Below are 6,874 nucleotides of genomic sequence, written 5' to 3'. Positions count from 1 at the left end.
GGTTATCTCCTGCCCTCTGGGCTCTCAGCCCCAGCCCAGATGAGACTCCCGGGCATCTTCTGGGACAAGGTGGTTGGAGGGGAAGAGACGGGTGTTTGGAAACTAGCAGACCTGGGGTGGGGAAGGGTGGGGTCACCTCCATCAGGAATCCCTGTACCCCTCCCCACCATGGAGTCAGGTTTCCCACCCCCATCCCAGTGCTGAGAGGCCCAGGGCTGGAAGCCAGAGGGGAGGTGGGGCAGGAAAGCACCTTCTGACCTGCCCAGAGACGTTAGAACCAATTTCTGTGGCTGACCCCAATGTACGCCTTCCCTGACCCTTCATTCTCTCTGGAGTGGAAGGACCTAGATTTTCTGAAGCCAAGACCTGTGAGTCCTCCATTCTCACCCTGTCACTGACTAGCTGGGTAACATTGAACCTGTCACTTCTTCCCTCTGAGCCTTACTTTCCTTATCTGTGAAATGGGAAATAATCACAGTGCCTGCCTCATAGAACAGCCGTGAGGATTAGATAAGACAAAAGTGAACGTGTGCTCAGCCCAGCGCCTGGTACCAGGCCGTGCGAAGTTGCCAGTAGCAGCAGCCATGGTGGTGCTAATGAGGCGGAATAGGAATTCTGGCCCTGCCTGACTCATGGGGACTTTGTGAGACTTATAAGAAATAAAGGTTGGGAAAGGCGTCCCAGCCAGCGATGGCCAGGCTCCAGGCCAGCTCCCCCTGCCCAGGCCCAGCCAGGGTCCCCACCAGCGGGGCTAGATTATCCTCCAGGCATTGTGGGCACAGTGCTAGCCCACAAGACATTTAGGGGCCCATGAAAATGTTTTGATTTATTTTAAAACCAGAAGAAAAAAATGATCTTTTAAGTCGAAAATGTTTTTATATATAATATGAATATATTTGTATTTATCCCAACGCAGTTGTAAAATATGATTATTGGTGTTTGTCTATGGAGGAAGGGGCCCACAAAGGCAAAGGTGCCCATGGCCCACAGAAGTCCTAATGCGGTCCTGCTGGCCCGTGCCGCTGGTCACTGAGGGGTAGGACAGACGCACTCTTGGTGGCTCTAATGGACACCCTCCCCAGAGGGAGTACAGTTGGGCCAAAATCATCCTGGGGACATGGGCCCTGGGGAATGGTGGAAAGGGGAGAGACAGGAGAAGGGAGAAGAGACATGATACAGTAGATCCTCAGCCTCTGCCATTGGGGGGCCCCAGGCCACAGTGCAGAAACAGCCCCCAAACCTTAGGAGGCCCCGAATCTGAGGGAAAAGCACATTCTCAGCCCACAAGGAGCCCCAGTCTGAGGAGAGAGACCAGCTTTGCCTTAGAGCCTACAATCTCATAGAAGATAAAATAGACAAGTTTAAAACAGAGCAAGAAACTAAGGGGAAAAAAACTTCAAAGTCCATCCCATAACTAGCCGTATGGCCATCAGAGAAGCCTGGAGAGAGCTCCCAGATGGCTGAAGGAGGGTGGGCATTTCAGCAAAGACAAAGAGCCGTGGAGGATGGGTAGTAGAGAAGGGAAATGCTGGCACTGCTCTCAGGGGAAGGAGCTGACTAGAGAGGGGAGGATTGTGGGTCTGGGTACGGAGGGGTCTGAATGTCCAGCCACGTCTCTCCAAGCTGTGCCCACACCTGGGACCTCCACAGACCATGGCTCTCCCTGCGGCATCTGTGTCCAGAGCTGCACAGGGACAAAGGAGTCACTCCTGGTGCGGTCAGGTAACCGCACGCCCCAGGTGCCCCCCCTAAGCCAGGCGCCCTGCAGAATTAAATTACCATATTGGAAATAGCAAAGTAAACACCAATAGGTAAAGTGCAAATTAAAGCCGTTCCTCCCAGATACCTTATTTATAGACCTGAGTTCAGTGGCCGCGCCCTCCCGGGCAGGAGCCGCAGGAGCAGAGCAGGGCACCTGCCCGGTGCCAGCCTGTTCCCAGGACACTAGGCTTCTTTCTGGCGGGGATGGGGGCAGGGGCTGGCCTGAGGCCTGGCCACCTCTAGCACCTGGGGTCCTAGTGGGTGAGGTGGGGGCCATCCATATGCCCTGGGCTTCAGCTGCACGAAGGCCTTGGGGCCAGTGAAGGTTTGGCTTGGTACAAGGGAAGACGTCTGTAAGGAGTGGGGATGAGGGATATAGGGCCAGAGTTGAGGGGTACAGGGTCCACGGAACAGGTGTTGGGAGTTGAGATACTATGATGACAACAAGAGCTAACATTTACACAGCAGGTCCTGTTCAGCTTCCTTCCTTAGCTGACTTGATCCTCACGAGAGCCCTGTGGTCATCCCCATTTTACAGATGGGGACACTGAGGCACGGAATGGTTATAGAACGACACTGCCACTAAGTGTCCTGTCAGGGATTTGAATCTCCCAGTCTGTTCTCTTAACCACCACACTATGCTGCCTCTCCAGGGGCTGACTCAGCAGCCTTGTGCCCGTCTGCCTGGCACTTTCTCCATCTCCAGTGTTTTCCTACCAACATACGTGCCAGCCTTGGCGTAGGAAAGTGCCCGGCCCCATGTCTTGCCCAGAGGCGGGCAGGTGGATCGGCTCAGTTAGGCCCTCTCAGGGTCTCGGGGCACAGAGACACCCACAGTCTCACAGGCTCACAGCTCTCCCGAGGCCCTCCCCGCGAGTCCCAGTGCATAGGCGAGGGCTGCAGGCTGAGGCATTGGGACAGAGCGCACCTCCCTGTGATGCCGACCCGGCTGGGGCAGAGCCTGACCTTGGCCTCGTTGGCCTGGTGCTCTAACCACGGAGCACGAGGCCATGGATGGTTAGCCACAGGTTTATTAGTGGAGGGAAGATGCCGGGCCAGGGCCAGGAAACCACACTTTGCCCAATTTGCTCATCCCACTAGACCTGGGAAGGCTGTCACCATCTTGGCGGCGGGGAGCCAGCAACAGAAGCTGTGGGCTTGGCAAGAAGGCGTACGGGAAGGAGAAACGGCCACATTTTGTAAAGAAGGGAAAAGGCTCGCCAAAGCCTCACGCTCTCAGCCAATGGGCCGCACATCCGAGAGCTGTTTCCAGTTGGAAGCCAAGGGGCACCACCAGACTGACCCTTCGCAAATATCCCCTGCCGCTGGGCAAACACCACACACTAAAAATACCCCTGTCCTGAGTGGGCTGACTGGAGGCACCGGCCAAGGGGCAGGCAGGCCCAGGGGACGGCTCAGCCCGCCTCCTACTGGACATACACCTGTCAGGGTCCCCACCTTCCCTTGCCGGGATTGGCCAGCAGAGCTCCTTATCTGTTTAGTGAGAGAGAGGGAGAGGACTCTAGTGGTTAAAGATGGAGAGGCAGTTGGTGGGCTGGGAAGAGCTGCAAGAGGGCCTGGGTTCTGCCATGGCCCACTGTGCAACCTTGGAGAGGTCACTTCCCCCAGTTAGGGCTCAGCTTCTCCATCTGCACAGAGGGGACAGTGATCCTGCCTAGTCAGAGAATAGGAGCCAGGTGAAGAAGGCCAGGTTGCCATCCTGCCCCAGACCCCGCAGGGGTAAGGACACTGACTTCCTACGTGCCCGGCTCAGTACTAACACTTTACCTGTATTAATTCCTTTAGCCCGTGTGATGACCCTACGAGGCAGGTACTAGCGCCACCTCCAACTTACAGGTGAAGAAACTGAGGCACAAAGGAGTTCAGGCACTAGCCCAGATCACACCTAACGAGGCCCCAAAGTGGGACTTGAACTCAGGCAGTCTGGCTCCAGAGCCCATGTTTTAACCACACTAGATGCTACATGAGGTGTGTGTCATTTCAAGGGTGGAAAAGGAAAGGAGTGTGTGTGTTTCATGCCCAGTGCCCCCAAGAACCCACCTCTCCTCAAAGAGACCTTCTAGAAGCCAGAGGCCAGGATGAAGAGGTGGGTGACCCCTCACGTCCCCTCCATCTTTGCTTCTCCCGGGGGACACCAGACAGAGCTGGGAAAGCCACTGCTGAGCCGGCAGGGTAACCAGCGTGTGAAACGTGCCCCAGTCAGAGCTCCTGGGTCGGGGGGGGGGGGGGGTGGCGGGGGTTGGAGAAGGAGGTAGCGGGCTGCCAGCCATGTGGTCCCCAGCCCACGCACTGTCTGGCTGCCTAGGGGGTGGGATAGGGGGCCCAGAAATAGCAGGGCTTTCACTGGTGTTGGGAATAGAAACCCAATCCAAACAGTGTGGTGAGTCGGGGCTTTCCAGCATGGCCACAACCCCCAGAGGCCTGGAGGCGGCTGTGAGGGCCCCCTTCTCCTCTCGAGTCTCCTAAAGGATAGGGCCATTTTGGGGAGGAAGCCCAGCTGGCCCCAATCCCAGAATCCTTCATAGCTCGGGAAGGAACACCAGCAGGTGACAGGAATACAGCAGGTGACATTTATGGAGCACCTACCAGGTACCTGGCACTGTTCTAAGCGGTTTACGTGGATTACCCCAGTGAATTTCACCACAATCCTTGAAATAGGCCTATTACTCTCCCCATTTTACAGAGGAGGCAATTGAGGCACAGAGGGGCAAAGTCAGGTGACTGAGGTCACACCATGAGAAAGTGGTGGAGGTAAGACTTGAACCCAGGCCATTGGCTGCTGAATGTGCTTCCTGCCCCTGGGCCTGGGGGCACAGACCAGTCACACTGGGTCCTACCCTTGAGGTCATCTTGGTCTGAGGGGCTCCAATGTCCAAGAAGACTCAAGGTGTGTGCACTGAAGGCTGTCAGACAAGGCTGGGGCTTCTGAAGCTCTTAGGCCAGTCCACCATGTGAAACTTGAACACACAGAGCAGAGTCAGAGGAGGAAGGAGCCCACAGCAGGGCTGACCTGCTGGATGGCAGCCCGGCCTCGAGGGTGAGACCCCTGGTCCTGGGCCCGCTTGGTTTCGCACAGGGGAGAGGAGGAAGTGTAGGGCGATCCCCAAGGCCATTGAGAGGAGTACATGGAACTCCACGGAGCTGGGTTCTGAGGGTCCCACCCTACTGCCCCCCACTCGAGGCCCTTCTAGGATTCTGAGGCCCAGAGGGGAAGTTCACGGTCAACTGTTGACGCCCTTCAGAGATTAAATCAGGCTCAGATGTCACCTTCTGCCGTAGGGACCCACCAAACTTGGGACTAATTGTGTGTCTGCCTATTCCTAGAAGCCGACCCTCCCTCAGGGTCCCTCCTCAGGACACCCACGACACTGATTTGCTGGTCTGGGGAAGGCCTTCATTTCTCCTCTCCTTCTAGGATGCGTTGCCAGTGAAGACGTGAAAAAAGCTGGACAGAAGCCTGATGTCTATGAGTTCTTGGAATGAGGAAGCCTCTGTACACGTGGGCCAGGGACAGGTGGCAGCTTGTGGCCTGGATTCAGAGAGCACAGGTGAAGGTTGCCCACCTCTCCCTTGGGGAGACAAGGGTGGGTTGGGGGGAACCAGACCCCTGCCCAGGCCCCTGGGCATTACCAGAGGAGGGGCCCTGGGCAGGAACTAGGCATTTCCGGGGACGAAGGAGGTCAGCAGCTGAGGGGCGTGGCGGACAGGAGAGCGAAGGCTTTCTCAGAATTGGGTTCAAGGAAGAGGATACGACGCAGGCTGGCAGGTCTCCCTCAAACCAAGTGCCTGGATTGCTCTTCCTCCTCCAAAAGGCTGGCTCTCCACCCTGCTGACCCAAGAAATTGCCTCTCTCCCCCAAGGAAACAGGGTGGGTAGGCTACCTCCTGGGGCTCCCTCTCTTGCTTCCACATTCTCAGCAGGAATGTAGGGTGAAGGGAGGGGAGGTCTGGGCCCTGCCTCAGCATCCCAAGCCCCTCCTGCCTCAGCTACCCTCAATATGGCCTCCTGGGTCAGGTTGGGCCAACAGGGACGCACAGAGCTGGAAAGTGGGCCCCCCTCCCCATCCTCTGTGTGCCTGGCACATGGGAGATGCTCAGGAAGTATCATTTTGAGTGAACCAGTGTTCACAGGATCCAGGAGGCCTTTCGGAGGAAACTTAACACGTGGAGTTCAGCATCTGCTGAGTTCCTTTGGACTTGAGACTCAAAGAGAATCCAAGGCTGGGAGAGAAACGGCAGCCTCAGAGTCAAGAGGAAGGAAGTGAGGGAGAGCTGGCCAAGGACGGAGCTGCCCAGGGAAGGAGGCTGCTTGTGGTCACACTGAACGGAACCCGGCACGGGAGGCGGGGAGCCTGGGGCCGAACTCGCCTGAAGATCACTGTCCTTCTCTGTGCCCTCTGGCTGTGAGGAAAGGAAAGCGTGTTTAGAACCACAGACCCCAGGGCTCCGCAGCCATCCTCCTCCAGCCCCAGGATGCCTGCTGGTTAGGGCTTTTGAGTTCAAGTGTTGGCACCCCTCAATCATTCCACATGTGTTCATCCAGCACCGACTACGTCACGCTGATCGAGGACCTGATCCAGCAGAGAACAAAAGGCAAAGTTACTGGCATCGTGAGGCTTACAGTTTAGTGAAGGGAGACAGGCAATACACAGATCAGTACATAAGAACTACTAAAAAGTAATAATAATAAAGCAGAGTAAAGGGAATAGCACACCGGGGGGTTCAGGAGGTGACACTGGAGCAGAGTCCTGAAGCAAGAGATGGGGAGCCACATGGCAGCTGGGGAGGAGCCTGCTAGGCAGAGGGAGTAGCCAGTGCAAGGGCCCTGAGGCAGGAGCTACTATGTCCAATTGAAGAACAGCAAAGAGGCAGCTGGTGGGGCTGGAGTGTGGCCAGTGAGGGGAGGGTGGTAGGAGGGAAGGTCAGGGGCACTGGGAACCCAGACCAGGCAAAGGTGTGCAGGTCAATGTGAGGCCTTGGGCTTCTACCCTGAGTGACTGGGAGCCACTGCAGGGTCCAGAGGCAGGACTGCCATGGCCTGATTGTGTCCACCAGTCTGAAACTCCACCTCTCCAAGCTTTAGTCCTCACCTG

Source organism: Equus caballus, chromosome 20 (assembly GCF_041296265.1).
Source record: "Equus caballus isolate H_3958 breed thoroughbred chromosome 20, TB-T2T, whole genome shotgun sequence".
Taxonomy (NCBI): Eukaryota; Metazoa; Chordata; class Mammalia; order Perissodactyla; family Equidae; genus Equus; species Equus caballus.
This window is presented reverse-complemented; position numbering follows the sequence as displayed.